Source organism: Piliocolobus tephrosceles, chromosome 5 (genome assembly GCF_002776525.5).
Source record: "Piliocolobus tephrosceles isolate RC106 chromosome 5, ASM277652v3, whole genome shotgun sequence".
NCBI classification, from domain to species: Eukaryota; Metazoa; Chordata; class Mammalia; order Primates; family Cercopithecidae; genus Piliocolobus; species Piliocolobus tephrosceles.
In genome coordinates, this window is record NC_045438.1 from 82,017,418 (window position 1) to 82,035,964 (window position 18,547).

General features: G+C 43.3%; 1 protein-coding gene across 1 annotated transcript in view; it reads left to right on the top strand.

Annotated features, from left to right (window-relative positions):
- Positions 1 to 556: 556 nt before the first annotated feature.
- BACH2 (BTB domain and CNC homolog 2) overlaps positions 557 to 18,547 on the top strand; it is a 383,325-nt gene continuing 365,334 nt past the window's right edge. Inside the window, exon 1 of the mRNA XM_023205309.1 lies at positions 557 to 982. The gene's annotated coding sequence lies outside the window, so the exon portion shown is untranslated. The remainder of the gene's footprint in view (positions 983 to 18,547) is intronic.

An 18,547-nucleotide genomic window follows, 5' to 3' on the forward strand; every position in this document is an offset into this window, starting at 1 on the left:
TCAACATTCAAAAGGCTGCTTTTACTCGCCCGGTCCCCACCCAAAAGGGAATCCGGTCAGCTTTGTGGGGGCCAGTGGAGCATCTTTTCTTGCCCCTCGGGGAAAACGCTAGCTAACCCTGGGATCCCAGGTCTCGATGTCTGCTCTCCTTCCCCAGGTGCAGCACCTAGGGCTCTGGACCCTCCCCACGTGCCACACCAGCCCTCACCACTACTCTCACTCTGCTATGCCCCCAACCCTCGTCTTTCGCGGCCAGGAAGGCCAGGCAGAGCGGGGCGGTCAGCCGGACCAGGAGGAGGGGGCTCTCCGGGCCGCGCTGCCGCACAAAGCGGGGAGATCGGCGGCGGCGGCGGCATGAGGCGCGCCCCCTCCCGCGAGCCGGCGGAGCGCGCGCGCCCGCCCCCGCCCCCGCCCCCCGCCCCAGCCCCCGGAGCGCCATTCGCGGAGCGGCTTACGCTAGTCGCCGGGCGTACCGCGCCCCAGCGGCCGGGGAGGTGCGCTGCCCGGCTCCCGTAAAGTTATTGTGAATGGGGAGCGGGTGACGTCAGCGCCGAATGTCAACAATGTAGCGATTGAGAGTGTGGGCGTTCCGGGGAGAGCGCGAGCCGCGCGGCGCGGAGCAAACAGCGCCGAGCCGCCGCCGCCTCAGCAGCAGCAGCAGCAGCGGCAGCAGCAGCGGCCGTGCACGCCTGGGCTGCGGTCGCACAACGCTAACGTGAGCGGCCGCCGCCCTCGCCACCCCGCCTGCCCACTCCTGCCGCCGCCCCGCTCTCGCTTTCTCCCTGGCCTCCCCTCGCCCCTTCCCCTCCCCCTTCCCGGCGCACTCGGGGGGCTGGGAACAAGCTGCCATGTGATGCGCGTCCTCTCCGCGAGCTTTCGGTGACCCCCGAACCGCCCACCTCGCCGGCTGCCGGGAGGTGGCTGCGAGCCGGGAAGACGCGGAGAAGAGGAGGCGGAAAAGGACGCAAAGTTCTCCGGCGAGGTGAGTCCCGGGGCCCGGACCCCGGCCCCGGGCGGGGTGGCGGGGCAAGTTTGCGGGGGGAGCGAACAGGCAGGGAGGCGTGGGGAAGCGGCGCGGGAAGGGAGCCCCTGCCGCCGGGCGCGCAGCCGCCCTCCCTGCGCCCTGCCCGCTTTTATGGCATTTTCTAGGAACGGGAAGGGGGTGGGAGCCGAGCCGGCGGCCGCGCCGCGCCGAATATGAGCTCTCCCGTCCGGCTGTTTACGGCGGCTGAGGCGGCATTGTATTTTGCTGGCGTCGAAGGGTGTTTTGGAACAGCAGGGGGAGGAGGAGCAGAGGGTAATAAGTCAGGCGTGGGGAGGGCGGGCTGCAGGGAGGCGCGCGTCTGCGCGAGCCGCAGCAGCTGTCAGACCCGCGGCCCTGCCTCCGACCCCCAGCCCACGATCCCCGCGCAAGGTCGGGCGGCCTCCTCCTTAACCTCCGGCGTGCGCGCCCCGGGCTGCTCCGCGAGGACCTTGGCCGCGGCGCCTTTGCGCTCAGCTGTCAGCCGCCGCGGGGTGGCCCGGACCACCGCGACCGGCGGGGAATCAAAGCCCAAGTTTAGGGTCGCCGGAAGAGGCGAGCTGGGGGCCTCGCGGCGCAGACCTGGGTCGAATCTCTCCTAGCGAAAGATCGGGTTGTCGGAAAGTGTCCCGCATAGCTAAGACCTAAGGGCTCCAGGCTTCTGAGAGGGAAACCTTGCACCCCCTCTCCCACAGATCCTGCATGAAGTCAAAGTGCAACACACACACCCTACACTCCAGTCTCCAAGCCCCAGAAGCTTTACACAGGAGACTGTGAAGGGGACACTGCCCTCCCCGTCCCCGCGCCGAGGCGCTCCGTGGCCCCGCTGTGCTTCCCTCACCCGGCGGGTGTTCGGGAGCCCGGCGCCGCTGGAGACGGCGGCGGGCGGCGCTCACGGGCTACCCCAGGTGCCCACGGGGGGGAAACTGGAGTGAGCATATCGGCGACCTCAATCTGGCCGAGGATTTGCAGGAACTCGGACCATGAAGGGAAGCGGGCAGGGCTGGGAGTGAGTGTGTGAAGGGGCAGCACACTCCTGGCTTCCGGGGTCGCGGGCGCGCGGGGCATCCCCAGCACTCTCCCGCGCGTAGGCGAGTTTGGCAACTTGAGGGAAGTTCTGGCTCGGCCGCTGCCGGGGTGGTTTGTCTGTGGCCCGAGGAGGCGCGCCTCGCAGCCTGCCCGCCAGGTCACCGCCGTCGCCGTGACCCGTAGCCGCTGGGAAAAGAGAGGGACCTGGGCGCCCGACCCGCGAACGCGAGATGGACCCGCACCCTCCCGGCGGGCCCGCGGACGGCGAGACGCGGCGTTCCTGGTTTTCACCTTCGCTGTCTAGTGTTGCAGTCTCTCACTCTCTGTGTAAATTTCATCTGTTGAGTGTATTTAACTAAAAAGGGTAATTACTTCAGATAAAAATCCTTTCCTGCCTAGTGGGAACCTTGGCGGAGATGATGCCTAATGAGATATTTTGCTTTTGTCTGTTTAGAGTAAAATTAGAGATGTTAACGCTGATAACGGTTTTCTCAGATCATTAAAATGTAACATGTAGGAAAGGCATGTCGAGCTGCAAAGGCTCGGGCTGACATGAAAGAAGCTGAGCGTGAAAGACTGCCCCTCCTTTGGCGGAGAGGGCTATTTTGGTAAAGCAGCGGGCGTCTTGCTTAAAATGTGAGCTCGCCCCACCCTGGTTCTCTGGCTCCTCCCGAGTAAACGGCGTTTTTCATTCTTGCAGGTAATAATAAACGTGAGTCAAAATGACATCTTGTTAGAATTAGTCTTTAGTCTGTAAGAGAGATTGCCAAATTACAGTGTTGCGTTCAAACTGCTCCAGTGAAAGGTCTGTCAGCATTTCCATTGTAAATTCAGTTTTTCTGGAGTTTATAATTTCACCACAAAACTTTGAGTGGCTGAAATGTTTTCCCTTCTAGTGTTCTGGTTTTTAAAAGAAATGTATTGATTGACCATTTCCAGCGTCCTTTTAACTCCTGAAACCTAAATATCATTCAAATAGGGGAAGTCCCAGAAATGGAACACATAACCGTGGAATAAAGTATTTTTGTTAGAACATAACTTTATTGGTGCAGCGCCATATTTTCATTTTGGATGGCGGGAGGCTTCAGGTTTGCCATTTGGTAATCATGAATGTGTTGAGTAAATTCTTCTGTCTGTCTATTCTGCAGGTGGACTGAAATGTCAGTTGGTGGTGTGTTTGCCAGGATTACATGGAGACACACACTCCTCAGTTAAGTGTGTGTCTGAACTCATAGCTAAATTATGAACACTCCTGTTAGTTACTTTTTTGGTTCTTTGTATGTTGCATGTCAAGATCTGCTATGAAGAAGAAGGGGTGAGGTGAAAGGGAGGGAGGGGATCAGGATTCACTTTCAGTATTACCAGTGCCTGGGAGAAAGCCATTTATTCTCTTGCTATTGAATTATGCCCTTTGACTCAGTATCTTCAGGCAATTCTTTTCCAGTGGCTCACCTCTGGCTGCTGTGTAAGGGGCTTAATTATTTGCAAACTGCCTTGAAATCCCTGGATGAAAGGCACTGAATAAGTGCACAGTATTGTTATTCAGATATGGAATTTAATGATCCATTACAGTTCATCAGGAAAATGCACTTTGCAGTGATGGTAGCAAATGTTTCCACCTGATAGAGGGTAATAATAACTGCTTAAAAGTAGATTCAGATTACAGATGAGACAATTAACTCTAGCCATGTGCTCTTCAATTTGTTGCAATTCATTTTGTGATCAAAGTGAGTCACAGAGAGCCAGATGGTCAGGTTCATGTTCAGATCTCTCCTAGGCCAGCCCTTCGCTTCTGGGCCCACTGTCTGCACAGCCGACAGGACTTAGTTATTCATTAGTGCTTGTGAGCTGTTTCTCAGAATTCGTAATCGAGGCTCCTGTGATGCCAACAAAAGGGCTCAAGCCAATCTGTATTGTTGAGAGCAGTTTAATTTTACTTGGATTAACTTTCAGTGTCTCTGGTGTGGATCCAGTCTTAACAAAAAGGAAAGAGACCCTGGTGGCTCTCTATCTCTGCTGTGCCTGGCCCCTCTACTCTAGTTTTTGAACCTCAGATTTCAGGGGTGTGATATCTAGCTTATTGTAAATACAGGCTTGATTGTTAATGAATGAGAGAATACTTAGATAAATAATTATCTTCCTGTGTGTCCAGGGGGTGACAGCCAGGACTAGCTTCATGGGCATAAGACCTGTGTAGTCACATAGGCCCCCTTCCCCTTCCCTGGTCAGAAGGACCTCACATTTGGTTTAAGGTTCTGCTGTTTTCTTCGGAAATTCTTAATAATTTTTGAACAAGGGGCCCCTCGTTTTCATTTTTCACTGAGCCCCACAAATTATGTACCTACCTGGTTCTGGTGAGGAGCAGGGCATAGTGTGGAGTGGCAGGCTGCCCCTACTTAACTCGTAGATTCTTGCCAGGGAAGAGTTGGTAGGACTACTGGCTTTGTGTTGCCACATCATTTGGTTTTTCCAGGGGAAGCTGGATATTGGATATTTATGTGGAATTCCCTGATTTTTAAGTATTGGCTCAAATCTTTAAAACATTTTTGGATTGAAAGCATATGTAAGAGCTAGAGTCGGCCTGCGGGATGCTTGTCTCCCACCACTGAACATACTGAAACATCTTTTTTGTTTAATATCTTTGTATGTCTCTATTTTCTAAAGGCCTGGCATATAGTGGATGATTTGTGAGTGTGCACCCAATGAATGGTTACAACTAGCTGGAAAATAGAAAGTTGCCAAAAAAACAAAACTCTAATAATTTTTGAGTTAGAGTCCCACTCAGGGATTGATCAGCTTCCTTTTTAACAGAGAATTTGGCATGAAAGGCCGAATAATTTAATACCATGAGTACAATGTGATTCTTTGCAGGTGAATAATCCATTACTTTTGAACCACCTGCCATATATTAGTTGTTATTGACCAAATGGGATAACTTGGCTGGGTAATGCCTGAGGACCTCCATGGGAGTTTGACATTTGAGAACACTCACCAAAATAATAGTTTTGATTTACTGAATCTGCACCATGTGCCAGACCTAGTGCTGACTACCTTACCTGTATGTAACTCGTTGACTCCTCAAAGCAACCCTTTGAAATGGGTGTCGTGCCTGTCCATTCTGCAGAGTTGGAAGAACTAATCTCATGTTGGAATGAACTTAATCTGAATATAGTGCGTGTTTTCTTGAATGTCTAAAGGTTATTTCCCCATTCTATATACACAGTCCAGTCCTGGAATCAATGACTGGGCATGGTGTAGGACTGTGGCATATGGAGAACATGGTCCCTGCCCTCACAGAACAGAGAACAATATAAAATGTAACATATTTATCAAAATCTGCAATTCAGATAGCGGACGGACCGGACGCTGTGCATCTGCCTCCCTGTTTCTCTCCTTTCCCTGTCTGGGTGTTGAAGAAGCTTCAGTGACATATGACTCTGTCAGAGGTACTCACAGTTCAGGAGTCAGGGCTGGTTGCAAAAATTGGAATTTCTTCGGAAAAGAAGACAAGCTTTTGGCAGAGCCGGGGCCACATGTGGGAACGCAGCACCAAGGCCTTGGGAATGACGGAAAATTCCTTCTGTCTTGTTAATGGCAATATGTGACCTGTGCTGTCCTCCTATCTTTAAATTTTAAGTAAATATTTACAGATTGTTCAAGTCCAAACTGAAACCTGCTGTGAACTAAACATTTTGTAAACTCAGTAAGATTGCCCAAAATGTAACTCACCTTTCACCTTTTTTTTTTTTTGTTTGCAATGACATTTAATTTAAAAAAAAGAAAGTAGTTCCTTTTTTTGTTTTTTTTGTCAGTTCAGGGTCTTTTAATTTTTTTCCTTTACTTTTTTCTTTTTTGTTAATTTCAAATATCAGTCTATCTAAAACTGAAACTTAATTTTACTATCAGCATGTTACTTAGCTTCCGTAAGGCTGGAAATATCCGAATCTTACCACTATGTCCTTTTCAAGGGCCATTTCATTTCTAAAGAATGTATAAATTGAACCTCATCCTGCTAGTGACACTACTTCAAAACTCAGGCAGGAATTTTGCCATTTGTTTTTCCTTGAGCTGTTTTTTTTCCAAAATAAGAAATCTTCCCAATCTAAAAGCATTTCACGTCCTCCTTCGTTCTAGTCATTGGAATTACAGCCAAAATGCCTCTCAGTCTTCCCCAGTGACTTCATAATCACCGTTTCTTCAGCATATTCCCTGGTTGACTTCTCTTTTGTTCCTTAGCCTCATAATGAATTGCCCTTTGGTTCTGAGATGTGTCATTTTCCTCCCTGACCTTTTTGTTCTTTTCCTGAAGGCTGTAGGACATGCTGCTGCTGATGTGATGAGAGCAGGCGCTTGGTTGCTGGGTCCCTCCTGTCCTTGTGTCAGCTTTCATTGGCTCTTTTCCTAAGCATTTAAATCCTCCACTTTGCAGTCCTCCCATACATCTCATTATTCTCTTCATGTGTGCCTGAGCCTATAGCTGGCATGTAGACAAAGTCCCAGTTAGTTAGAGAAGAAAGCTTTTCGAGTTTCCAAGTCTTCCATCACTCTAGTCTTGGGTCATCTTCTCTTCTCTCTCCCCTGTCACTTTCTGAAGTTACTTCAGGAATTTCCTCAGGATTTTCCAGGAGTGTAACCCAAAGACAGCTTAGACCTTCACTTTGGATTTTAAAGTTGGGAGATCCCAGTGTGGTGATTTCCATTCCACAAGTAGGAAACAAAGTGAATGTACATGCTCAGCATCTTTCCTTAGTATTTCAGTATCCATAGATTTTTGCCAATTTTTCTTTTTTTCCTATTCTGTATTCTTCTAAGCAATAGAAGCTTGTGGATAGTACAAAATGGGCCAAGTGTCCGGAAATACCGTTCCTTAGAGGCAGATGCCTCATTCATTCAGTAAACAAATATATACTGAGTATCTCTTATGTGGCAGGCATAGTGTTAGGTGACCACAGTGCTAATGGGGAGCAAACCCAGTCCTGGCCCCCGGTCTCATGAAGCACATCATCTGGTAGGAAGAGTGGCACTGATCAGTTAGTAATAGATAACCCACTGCTCATGAAGGAAAGGTATTTCATGCACCAGAGTGTCTAATGGGGAGATTTAACCTAGTCGGGAGGTTGGGGAAGCTCTCCCTGAGGAATTGTGGAGTGACCTTCCATCAGGGATAGTCCAAAACTTGAGATTCACTTTTTCCTCCAGCTTCCTAATCCTATTAATTCACTACTATCTTTGGCCCTTTGGAGTATTGCATAAGTCATGCTGGAACCTCTGGGGCCATTTTGGCAAATAATAGTTCCTGTATACAGAGTCCAGAATTGATTTATTTACCTGGCTCTTTAGAACCTAATAAAAACAGAAGTTAACTGCCAAGAGTACTGTTGATTTCCATACTTGGAAAAAATACAAGTTAACATTCTTATTTTGAGCATATTTAGGGTGATTTTGACAATATTTGAATGATCAGAAGCTACAAAGATATTCTCTCCCAGTCAGCTGATGTGTGTAGGGCCTTTGGTGAAAAAGTGAGTCTAAAATCTGTCTGAAGTCCCTGGCTACTCCAGAGCAGAGGGTCTCCATCCTCTGTGGCCCAAAGATGATTATTTCAGGCTTGTGCAACCCATGGCCTGCAGGCCTCATGCGCGTTGAAGGTTTTTTTGTATTTTTCGTTTTTGCTCTTTTTCTTGTTTTAGGTCATCACGTATCATTGGTGTTTAGTGTATTTTACGTGTGGCCCAAGACAGTTCTCCTTCTTCCAGTGTGGCCCAGGGAAGCCAAAAGATTGGACACATCTTATTTAGACCATTCTTAGATGCAAAATTAAGGAATTTTGACAGCATCTATTTAAAATAAATTGATTATACTGCATGCTAACACCCCTCTATTTTCTTTTTCTTTGATGACAGTTAACCTGTATTGAGAGCTTCCTATGTGTGCTGCTCATATTTAACTCATATAATCCTCAGAGCAACCCAGAGCTAGGTGTGATCACTAGAAGCCACAGCATAGGTGTCACTCAGCTAATGAATGGTAGGACTGGAATTGGACACTAGCTGTCGATGCGGGGGCCTGTTTTCTTACCGTGTTATGGCTCTCCCTTTTCCTTTTCTTCTTCGTTTGAAGTTGGAACTCTCTTTAGCAGTTCCCAGAAGCAGAAATAAAGGTCACCTCACTCTAAAATTTTGGATGTTTTGTTGACATCTATCTTAAAGTTGAAAAATAATTTCTCAGTAAACCTGAGTGAATATATCTCCCGTCTTTCACATGGCCCGCTTCCTAATAATTGCATTCCTTAGGTTTTAGTGTCCATTTGGGGATCAGAAAGTAAAAGTGATGCATGTAAAGGCAAAAGAAGTACTAGGCATATAACTGAAATCCCATGGCTCTGTCTCCAGGGTTTACTTGTAACTCACATTCCTACCCTCTTGTTAGGTGGAGGGAATTTGTTTTTTGCCTTTTTTTTGTTTCTTGGTGGGTAGGAAAAGGTAAAAGAAATTCAACCTGTAAGACGTAGAGTGTTCTACCGAGGAGGAAGAATTTCATTGAGAACTAATTCCATCAGAACTCCTAATTAGAAATATTAGCTACCAGTAACAGATAAAAGCAGGTAACCTTTGTTCTCATTCTGGTCAATTTCAGGAAGAGGTTGTCTTGCCAGATTAGCATGTTGCAACTCTCAACTGGAGATTGGAATGGTTTTAAAGGACTCAGGCAGTTGGCATGTCAGTAACCGCCAACTACCTCAGGTTTGCAGGGTCACTGTTTAGAATGCTGACTCAGCTCTGCCTGGGCCAGACACCAAAGTTGTCATCTTTAGTCAAGAGGCATCATTCTCAGGAGCCACTTGAAACATTAAGCACACATTTGAAGCTCAATTTGGGAAATTATCAAGTGTATGATTGTACAGTACTGTGCTTATTTTTCAGAATTTAGTTCAAATTTTGGAGAAGGCTAAATGGGAGATGCTTAGTGTGTCAGTGTTGGAGGTTTTAAATGATTTAAAAAATCAAGCAGATGAGTGCATAAAGATTTCTGTGCAAACAATGATGAGCTTAAAGCTGCTGATTTAGTGTGAGAATTACTTGCATTGATTTGTAGAATATCTATATGGGTTCAAGATTCCATATTATGCAAATGAATAAGCCCCGAAGAGTCAAACTGAAAAAAAAAAAAAAATGAAATTAACTGAGAGATATTACCTATTCAGCAAGAGGAAAATGTAGACAGAGTTAACCCTTCCTTTTCATACATCTTCTTGGGAAGGTAAGTGCCAGGGATGATGGTCTGTGTCCCAAATGTGAAGAAGCTAGGCACGGTTTGCAGCCAGTTCCCCCATCCTCCTTCTGGCCTCACGTTTTTGTTTCATGCTATTTTACCTTTTGGCCACCTAGTCCCCTCAACTAGTCCTTGTCTTTCCCTTCCAAAACCAATCTCAGAGAAATATTTTATGAACACAGTTTTACTAATATATGGTAACTGAGCATACTTAGTGCATTACTTTTCTGAAGCATCAGCATATTAATAGGAGACAAAGCCAAAGAAGTAAAACTCTAAGGATAAAAACAGTAGAATTTTGCACACTGGTAACCTGGTGATAGGAGACCATTTCTGAATGAAGAGGGGGCTCGTCATAAACAAACACAACCCTAGACAGAGAATATAGGCAAATGAATTACAGAATATAAATCACAGTAGTATTAAAATATAAAGAGAAGATGATTTTTAATAATACATTTGTCAGTGAGCATCTCCCGCCTCTTGCCATACATTGAAGTTGATCACATAAATCTCTATAGCAAGGTGGTATGTTATTTAACATTTAAACAAAGCTTCACGGGAAAGCCATTTGGTTTATGATTAGGGATTTTTGTTATTCAGTAGCAATGAACCTGAAATTCTATATTATCCTTGAATGTTGAATTTTTAGAAGAAAAAAACTGGCAGCGGATCCAACTTCACTTACCTCCCCACCCCGCTTGCATTGATAAAAATTGAATTGATATTTCTTTCAAAATTAGTGTGTCCCAATTTGACAAACCACAAGCATAGTGGTGTCAGCATGGTGGTGACATCTGGACATTAGGAGAGTTGGTTGATTAAGGAAACTATACTTATTTTGGATAGAGTTGTTGCCAAGTAAATACCTGGCTGTAGAGTCAATGCCCTTCAGTCCCACCTCTCCCCCACCATACCCTCCTCCAGCAACCATGCTATGTTGAGTTGATGGCTCCATCTAGTGCCAGTGTGTGGAACTGTCTTGCAGGACTCCACTGTCATCTCTGGAGCTGGGTATGAAGAGTCCTCTTTCTCTGGGAACACACAGTCTAGTTGGGGACTGCCCTCTAGTTCCTACCTCTTCTTTGTTTTTGTAGTTTAGTTATGCCTTCATGTCTTTCTTAATCCCAGACTTAATTTCTTTGTTCCCCTCTTTCTAGTACACCCTCTTTGTACTTGTTTCTCCTCCTTTTTTCTTTTCCAACTCTCAATCAATTTTTTTTTTTTGGAGGAAAAAACAGTACTTACAACTGGTAAGTATAAAGAGTTTTTTTTCTAACACTACTTTATGCCAAAGTAAGAGAATTCTATGCATTTTAAATGGAACTAACAATTGAAACCATGTTGGGGAACCAGAATGACCCTAAAGTTGAAGTCTGAAAGTCTCACTTAGAAGACTGTGTCCCTTCATCCTCCTGTAATTAGACATTTCCTCAAACACAGTTAATCAAGAGTGTTTTCTTTTAAATGGTTTTGGAAGTATCATTGTTGTATCATTTTCTACTTTTTAGGTTATAAATTTAACCTCTCGTATTTTAAGTTGAAGACATTTTCACAGTCTATCAAGGAATGCTAGCTCATTGACCTGGCCCTTTTTCTACGGGGAAATGTATTCTCAGTTCCAGATAACCAGTTCTGCAGATTTGTGGGTCCCGTATAAAATGAGAGAACAGAGATGAATGGGAGGCATTGTCAGACAAAGCCTGGCACATGAGATCTGAATTAGCGTACAGGTTTTAAGTCTCCCACATTAAACAGTACATTTTAAATTTCCACTTATGTTAAGCATCTTGATATTGTGAGTTTGAAAGTAAGTCCCCTCTGAAAAACAGGAACTGTGCTTGTCTGTTACCAGTTCTTGTGGTCGATATGGTAACTATTTTGATTTTTCAGAAGTGAGGAAAAGCAGTTAAATCTAGTTAAAATTAAAACCAGTTAAAATTAACTGGCTCGTGAGATTTCAGTGCAGCTGTTCTACACATAGCAACACTGAGAGTGACTTGTTTATTACCATGATTAATTATTATTAGTTGTTACTTCTTTTTGAGCAGTGACATAGATTATTTATGTTTTTGGTCTAATCATGGAAAATAGAAACTGCAAGCGTAGAGAGGTTCCCATTTGCTAATTTGCATGTACCCTGTTTTTGTTTTTGCCAGGTAGGTGTGTGCACCTCATGTACACAAGAGTAATTTAGCATGTCAGCACTTTCCTACCAGCAATGCTTGCTGACTCATGCAGCTGTTGTAGCGCTCAGCTGGCCGCACTGTAAACTGCCCATGGTACCAGCACCGCCCTTGGAGAGAGCTCCGGGCTGCTGGGCTGGTTAGCGACTGGGCTGGTTAGCTACTGGGAGGCTATTTTCAGATCTTTGGTCACTGCTGAACTGGGTCCCCTTCTCCTGCCAGCAGCCAGACACAGCCTTCTGGTTGCAGGGAAGAAAATTGGACAAATTTCTACCTTTGTAGGGACGGCATATTCATAGCGTTTTTGGATATACCTCAGGAAAACTCTGTTTGTTTGTTTGTTTGTTTGTTTTGCTTCACTTTATTTTTCTGGGAATATTTAAGGAGAGAGGCAAAATGGGCTGATAATAAATGAAAAGGGAATGTGCTGTTATTTCCTACTTAAGACCAGAAGGAGTTTTCATAAACCTTCAACTTAGGCTTTCTTGGTGTAACTGAAACCTGACCCACTTCTCCCTCAGTGCAAAGCAGTGTGTCCTGAGTAGGGAAGCAGGGGCGAGGGTGCAAGTGACTAGCCTGACATTGTTTTATGTGGCTCAAGTTCCTAAGTGATGACAGCTTTTGTTTATATCCGTTCCGTTATTGAGGTTAAAAAACAAAACAAAAAACTTGACCTCTGATCATTTTAAAGCTAGCATATATTTTCAGAAATGGTTTCACTGTTTGTTTTCAGAGTTCAGTTTTGCTTATTTTCATCGGAAAGTGTGAAATGTTGCTTTTTTGAGGCTTCTAAATAAACTTCCTTTTGTACATACAAGTTTATCCAATCATCGTAAACTGTCTTGAAAAGGATGATTAAAGTAAGATCAGCTGGGGAAGGGAAAGCTTTGCACACCCTTGAGGAGTTTGCCTCCTTTTTCTTAAGTTTCAGTAAGCATTCTGAAGCAGCTTTGACCAGTAATAAAGAAAAGCCACAGTGACTGTGTGTAACATGATGTTGATGGAAGTTCTTGGTTTCCGCCGATATGAATGACTCATCAGTATCAATAGAATTGTGACTTCTAATAATAACACAGTGCAAGACCTTCAAAACATGTGGTTTTAGCCCTTGCTTTTAGTGAAAGGTTGGAAAATATTAGTTTGAGCTTTTTTTTTTTTTTAATCTCTTTATTTTGCCCAAGTGTAAAGTTGTTTTTTGTAGGAATGATGATCCCCCTGTTGTTTTTTCATCTTACTGTTTTTAGTTTCATTATGATTAAGGAGCCAAACTCAGATCATTTCATCGTTTAGAAATCTCTGCACTAAGCATCTCCTGTCAGGGCTGTGTTTCAGGGAAATGTGGCTGAAAAGCAAATCCTCCCTGAATGCAGAAAGGAAAATACTAGTGCAGACTACAATCCACTGAGCTACGTGCCTCCTACACAGCATCTATTGCGGAGGGTTGTGGTATTGCTGAGTAGCCATATAGCCCTGTGAGTCATTGTCGAAGGATTCCAAGAGGAGGGTTAACAGAAAATGCGAGTCAGAGGAAACAGCAGAATGGAGCAGCTAGCTCAGGAAGAATTGTGCTACCTGCTAAGGGGCTGCCCAGATGTCACCAGGATTTCAGGTGTACGTTCATCTTTTTGCAGCCCATTTCCATATGTCTGCATATGGGGACATTTTTGTTTTTTGTTTAGTTTTGGTTGGCTTTGCTGCAGTTTGGCCAGACAATCAGAGATCACTATTTTAGCTCTGTATTAGAGTGGTCTTATCCCAGAGCCTTTGCTTTTTGTATTTTGTAGTCAGAGCAACTGAATTTCTAGACTATAAGACCAACATGTATATTTAACATAATCTTTTTCTTTCTAAATGCTTTATTTATTTATTTATTTATTTATTTATTTATTTATTTATTTATTTATATTGAGATGGAATCTTGTCCTGTCGCCCAAGCTGGAGTACAGTGGTGCAATCCAGGCTCACTGCAACCTCCACCTCCCAGGTTCAAGTGATCCTCCTGGCTCAGCCTCCTGAGTGGCTGGACTACAGGCGCATGCCACCATGTCCAGCTAATTTTTGTATTTTTAGTAGAGTGGGGTTTCACCATGTTTGCCAGGCTGGTCTCAAACTCCTGACCTCAAGTGATCTTCCTGCCTCAGCCTCTCAAAGTGCTGGGATTATAGGTGTGAGCCAACATGCCTGGCCAGACCTAAAAAATTTGTATATAATAGTACAAAAGTTAAAAATGCATGAGGATGCTGGGTGCGGTGGCTCACGCCTGTAATCCCAGCACTTTGGGAGGCTGAGGCGGGTGGATCACGAGGTCAGGAGATTGAGACCATCCTGGCTAACATGATGAAACCCCGTTTCTACTAAAAATACAAAAAATTAGCCAGGCGTGGTGGTGGGCGCCTATAGTCCCAGCTGCTCGGGAAGCTGAGGCAGGAGAGTGGCGTGAACCCGGGAAGCGGAGCTTGCAGTGAGCCAAGATCACACCACTGCACTCCAGCCTGGGCGACAGCAAGACTCCATCTCAAAAAAAAAAAAAAAAAGTGAGTAGGACTTCTGTTCACTCACTGGTAACTATGGAGAATGAGAAAACAAGCCCAAAGTGGTAAAGATGTTAGTGGCCCATAAATAATACTGGTTCAGCACACATAGGAATCAATAAAAAACAGGTAACCAAAAAGAAAAATGATACTGTACATTCATATTCTTAAACATGCATTTCACAAAAGAAGAAACCCACTTGGCCAGTAAATATATAAAAATATGTTCAGCTTCATTAATAAGCAAACACATGCAAATTAAAATCATAGTAACATATGATTACACACTCTCTAGATTGGCAGAAATTTTAAAACCTGACAATACCATGTAAAGATGTGAATGAATGGGAGTTTTTGTATTTAGTTGACAGGAGTATAACTTGGTACAGTTATATTGGAAGACAATTTGCTGTTACCTAACCAAGTTCAACCTGCAAATAACTTACAACACAGCCATCTTACCCCTAGGTATACTCCTAAGAAAAATGATTACTTATGTGCTTTAAGAAACATGGACAAAACAAAAAATAATTGATGCTGGCAAAGTTATGGAGAAAGAGGAACACCTGTATACTCTTGGTGGGAGTGTAAATTAGTTCAGCCATTGTGGAAGACAGTGTGATGACTCCTCAGAGACCTAAAGACAGAAATACCATTCAACCCAGCAGTTTCATTGCTGTGCATATACCCAAAGGAATATAAATTATTCTAAGACACATACACATGTATGTTCATTGCAGCACTAGTGACAATAAACAAAGACATTTAATCAACCTAAATGCCCATCAGCGATAGACTAGATAAAGAAAATGTGGTACATACACCATGGAATGCTGTGCAGCCGTAAAAAAGAATGAGATAATGTCCTTTGCAGGGACATAGATGGAGCTGGGGGGCCATTATCCTTAGGAAACTAACACAGGAATAGTAAACCAAACACTGCGCATTCTCACTTATAAGTGGGAGCTAAATGACGAAAATGCATGGACACATAGAGGGGAACAACAGACCCTGAGACCTATTAGAGGGTCGGAAGGGGGAGAGAATCAGGAAAAATAACTAATGGATACCAGGCCTGATACCTGAGTGATGAAATAATCTGTACAGCATACTTCCATGACAGAAGTTTGCCTGTGTAACAAACCAGTGCATGTACATACCCCTGAACTTAAAAGTTAAAAGAAAAAACATGGACAAAAATATTCAAAGAAGCATTGTTCATAAGAGCCAAAAACTGGAAGCAACCCAAATAAATGCCCATCAATATTGAGCTGAATCAACACATTTTGCTATAAGGTATTTATGCACTGTGATACTATTTGGCAATGAAAAATCAACTAGTAAAACCACATATAGAAGGGTGTGGAGAGGCAGCATTTCCTGGTAGTCAAGAGGAAGGATTGTGCCTGGGTTCAGATTTTGGTTCTGCCACTTATTGTGTGACCTTGGATGAATTTCTGAACTTCAGTGTACCTTAGTTTTCTCATCTGCACATCAGGGAAAATGATGTCTACCTGATAGAATTGTTAGGAAGTTTAAATGGGTTAATATTTGTGACATGCTTAGGAGAATGGCATTCTATATGTGTTTGTTAAATAAAAGTACATCAAAATGGATGAATCTTACAAACAATATTGAAAGAAGCAAGATAGAAGAATATATACAGTGTGATTCTATTCATGTAAAGTTCAAAAGCATGCAAAACTAAATGTTATTTAGGGATACATACATAGATGGTAAAATTATAAAGAAAATTAAGATGATTTAATACGATTGTCACAAAAAGCAGTATAACAACTACCTCTAGAGGTGAAGGAGTGAGTATGATAGGGGAGGGGCTCACTGGGGGCTTCTGAGGTCCTGGCAGTGTTTTATCTCCCAACCTGGACAGTGGTCCCAAGGATATTCTTTTTTTACAATTGTTTTTAAAAACTGTATATGTTTTTTATATGTATGTGACTTATTAGATAATAAACATTTTAAAGGATTTATGTGAGTTGTTATAGTAGCAACATGACATTAAATAGGAATAACTGTAAATTCCTACATTTTAGTTAAAAATAATTGTTCAAGTGGAGATTGGAACACTTGCTTGGTGTTATTTCCTGCACAACATTGTGAGCCAGCAGTGCAGTGTGATTCTTACAGAAGGCAACACCTCCTTAAGGCCACATTAAGAGAGCTGTCCCCTTTAGATCAAGGAGTAATGTTCCCACTCAGCTACTCTCAGGTCTGGATGTCCCATGTGTGGGAGGCTATGCCTTGTCCCAAGGGTTTATTTTAAGAAAGATTTTCACCACAGAGGGAGCATTTTCTGTGATAAAGATGTTTAGGGGCCTGGAAACCTATCAGTTCTAAGAGTGGCCAAAGGAAGTGGGGATTTTCAACACGGAGAAGAGGAGATGTCGGGAGAGAAAGAGTGTCTTCCATCACCAGAAGCGGAAGCAGCCTTTCATTGTTGCTTCCCTCCCTGTAATATACAAGCCCCTCCCTGTAATGTCTACCCTTGGAGGCAGGTTTTAAGTCCTGGATACTGGAGATGCCCAAGCAGAGGCTGTGGGACCTCCCTTAGACTTGACTGGGGCCGCAATACCCATTGCCTGGTCTCGGGACCAGCAGCGTTGGCATCACCTGGAGCTTGTTAGAAATGAAGTCTCAGGCCCACCCACACCTACTGAGTCTGAATCTGCGCTTTCTCAAGATGCCCCTGGGGACTCACATAAACATCAAAATTTGAGAGGCACTGGGCTAAATGTCTCTAAGATCCCTCATGATTCTTAAGATTTAATGATTTTATAGAATAAACTGTACACTCAACTGAAAATTATCAGTTCATATGGGGACATTATCAATTTAAAACACTTTGGGATGTTACATGTTCACAAAATCATGTAAGTATTTGTTGCTAAATTAGTTTTAAATGGATTTGTCCAGTTTCCCCCTAAAGTCAAAGTTAGGTCGCTTATGTATTTGGGCACCTATAAGAATTAAAATATAACATTGTTTCATTTTCTTCTCTCTAACATACAGGACTAGATTCTTGCTTTAAAATTCTCCATTAATGCTTCAAATTTTTCTTTTATATTCATTAAAAATTCAGAAGCAGATTAGGGTTCTGAATACCTGTTAAGAATACTCAAAAATAATATTTAAATAAATATATGTCATTAATACATTGATTTTATATTTAGCATATTTTTTCTTCTTACACATAGTCCATATTTTGACCTTATGGGAACCTTTGAGGTCTGTGTATTTTATAATGATTCTCCACAATACCTCTTTATCTTTTAGATTCTAGATCTGAGATCAGTCAAGTAAAATAGTTTTACCTTTTTCCCCTCAAAAGACCATGACTAACAAGCTCATTTACTTTTTCCTTAAATATTTTGCTAATTATCTTTTAACTGATGAAGTTCAAGTGGAATCCATGATTCATTTAATCTTTTCCCCTTTATGTAATTAGTTACTTGTTCTTTTGATGTTCCTAGCAAAACTAGTATTTAAAGGGCTAGTCATAAAATTCCACAATAAAAAGTTCTTAAATGACTTAAAAATCACAGATAAATATGCTTTACTGTACAGTAAAAATGGAGAAAACCATTTCAATAGAAAATGTTCTTTAAGGCTGTGGGACCGTGAGTTATTTGATTTAAGCATGTGTTACCATATCTGTGTTCTTTCGGTATATAGGACCAATAAACTACTTTATGGCTTAGATAATGTTTGCCGTATGTATGTCATCTAGATGAGATAATGTATGACAGAGGGCTTTATAAAATGATAAAGTACTGTAGACTTTTTTTTTTTTTTTTTTTTTTGGAGACGGAGTCTCGCTCTGTCACCCAGGCTGGAGAGCAATGGCACAATCTCAGCTCACTGCAACCTCCACCTCCTAGATTCAAGCAACTCTCCTGCCTCAGCCTCCTGAGTAGCTGGAATTACAGGCATGCACCACCATGCCCAGCTAATTTTTGTATTTTTAGAGATGGGGTTTCCCTATGTTGGCCAGGCTGGTCTCAAACTCCTGACGTCAGGTGATCTGCCCACCTCAGCCTTCCAAAGTGCTGGGATTACAGGCATGATCTTAAGCAGAGTAGGCAGAGAAATCCTCCACTTTTTCTGTGCTCTCATTCAGGATGGCCCTAGGCATGTTACATGGGAAATGAGAATATGTGAATAACTACTCTCATACTTTCTTGGGCCTCAATGAAAACATTTGTTACCATTGTTAGCCATAAATTAAAATTATTTCGGAGTAGGAAATATAACTTTAACTTAGAACATGGCTGTCAGATGAAATGTTTTACACATGTATTACTGTGGTAGACATTCCTTGCATTTATTAAAAGCCTCTCCTTTATAAAGTTAGTGAAGTGTGACTACTCTGACCTCCAAATACTGGGTGTATTTGAACTATGAAAGTAGGTTTAAAAGTTACACTTTAATGCCCATTGATAACTTCCTTCCTTCCTTCCTTCCTTCCTTCCTTCCTTCCTTCCTTCCTT